Source organism: Chrysochloris asiatica, unplaced genomic scaffold, assembly GCF_000296735.1.
Source record: "Chrysochloris asiatica unplaced genomic scaffold, ChrAsi1.0 scaffold00049, whole genome shotgun sequence".
Classification (NCBI taxonomy): Eukaryota; Metazoa; Chordata; class Mammalia; order Afrosoricida; family Chrysochloridae; genus Chrysochloris; species Chrysochloris asiatica.
In genome coordinates, this window is record NW_006408567.1 from 15,237,059 (window position 1) to 15,239,555 (window position 2,497).

A 2,497-nucleotide genomic window follows, 5' to 3' on the forward strand; every position below is an offset into this window, starting at 1 on the left:
CCACTGCTGCTGCCACTGTGCAAATCCCATCTTGTTGGAGGTCTTCCTCTTTTGCGCAGAACCCTCCACTTTACCAAGTATGATGTCCTTCTCCAGGAACTGGTCCATCATGATACTATGTCAAGAGTATGAGAGACCAAGTCTGGCCATCCTGGTTTCTAAACATTCTGGCTGTACTTCTTCCAACACTGATTTGTTTCTTCTTTTGGTGGTCCATGGTACTTTTAGTATTCTGCTCCAAAACCATAAGTCAAATGCATCAAGTCTTCAACGGTTTTCTTTATTTACTATCCAACTTTCACTCACATGCATATAAGGTTATTGAAAATACCTACCCAAGTAGGGTGGGTTCTAAATCTAATTACTTCAGAGTTATACAAGCAGCAGATTATATATGCATTAGACATATATGCATTAGAGGAAGACAGATGCTAGTGAACGTTGTTGTTGTTGTTACGTGCTGTTGAGTCAATTCCAAGTGAGCATTATTTATCTACAAATCAAGGAAACAAGGGACACCACTGAGACCCTGGTTTGGACTTTTAACCTCCAGAACTATGAGAAAATACATTTCTGTCCTTTAAAGCTATTCACTCCTGAACCATGTGCAGGAGAATTCTGGCATGTGCATTTCACACTGTTCTTCAAACTTCCCCTGTTGAATTATGTTCCTGTCACATTATCTTTTTACTATCTTTCTCTCCATCCTACCCATTTTCTGTGTTCTCTTCCCCTCCCAAATGAATGACTTGCGCTTGAATCCTTGTGCCAGGGTCTCCTGGTAAGATACAATGAATTTAAGGTTTCTTCTTGTCATTGTCATTGTTGTTGTTGTTCTTAGGTGCCATCAAGTCAGTACTGACTCATAGCAACCCTATGCACAACAGAACAGAACACTGCCCATTCCTGGACCAACCTCACACTTGTTGCTACGCTTGAGCCCATTGATGCTGCCACTTGGCCAATCCATCTCTTTGGGGGTCTACCTCTTTTTCCCTCACCCTCCACCTTACAAAACTTGATATCCTTCTCCAGCGACTGATCCCTCCTGACAATATGTCTGAAGTCTGAGAGACAAAGTCGGGCCATCTTGGCCTCCAAGGAGCACTCCGGCTGCACTTCTTCCAACACAAATTTGTTGGTTCTTTTGGCAGTCCATGGCACTTTCAATATTCTCCTCCAACATTGTAACTCAAATGCTCTTTATCAACTCCCACCAAATGTCTTTTTTCCTGTTGGGTCTGGGTAAAAAAAAGTGGAGGAAGATGCTGACAGATTATCTGATTCTGTTGTGAGTGATTGTTAACAGGGCTAATTGTGATTGGTGTGAATTGGTCAATTTTGTCATCCTGCTGGATAGAAAACAAGCCATCTCTGAAGTGGGCGTGGGGAGGTGGATGTCACAATCAGCAAGGAAGAAGAGCCAGGAGTGGAGCGTGTCCTTTGGACCACATTCAGCCTTCTCTACCAAAGGACAGAAAGCTGTGGCACTGAAAAAGCGGCAAAGCAGCAGCAGCAGCAGAACCAAGAGTCAGTGAATGACACAGAGTGGTGGACTTCCCGGGCCGTGGAGCAAGTAAAGCAGACTGCCTTTGGGCAGAAGGCTGGCTTATAGAATGAAGTGCCTCTAAGCACTTCACTGGGGATGCTAGGTTTGCTGTCCCACAGAGCTAGAGCAGAACGACTTCTGGCTAAGGTTTATGACTGAGTTTAGGCATTTATCAGCATCTAAAAGAGCTATGTTACATTGCTGGAACAGGGCAGGGGCCAAGGGACCTGGGGCTGAGAGACCAAGGGTCACTGAGAGGCCTGCCTGTGGGTATGGCTGAGAAGAGACCGTTCTGCGTGAAAGCACTGCACCCTGAGCATTTCTAACCCTGAATCATAACCTGTTAACTTCCTTAATAAACCTTGTAACAGTGAGTATGGTGTCTGAGTTCTGTGTGAATGATCAAAACCCAGCATGAGTAGGGGGGTCTGTGTCATTTTCTTACACTTGGCAGAGCCCAAATGAACACAAAGTGTCTGATGGTCACAGTTCCTTACCCAGAAGGCTCACTCCATGCCAGATCTTGTGGGTCGGTGTATCATACGGGAACGTCCTTGAAAGCTAACCCTCCCTCATCCGTTTCCTATGACCCTTTCTTATCCTGTTTAAATACTTCACCTCTGGAGTTGCTGACCTACCTTCCACTTACTTTGGAATCCAAACCCCTATCCTTATATAATCAAGGTTCAGTCTTTCTCAATCATTTATTTCCTGAAAGAAGTGTACTAAGTGTCAGTGATTATTACACTCTGGCCAGTAACTCCTGCTCCACAGAGGGGGATTTACTTCTTGTCTGCTGGTGCCCAGAGTGGATGATGTGTCTGGTTTCATATACATTTTTAATACATCTAAACAGAAAATTTCAAAGATCAGCTCGAGAAGATAAAACCAAATACTATAATAAAATATGCAAAGATTTGGAATTAGAAAACCAAAAGGGAAGAACAC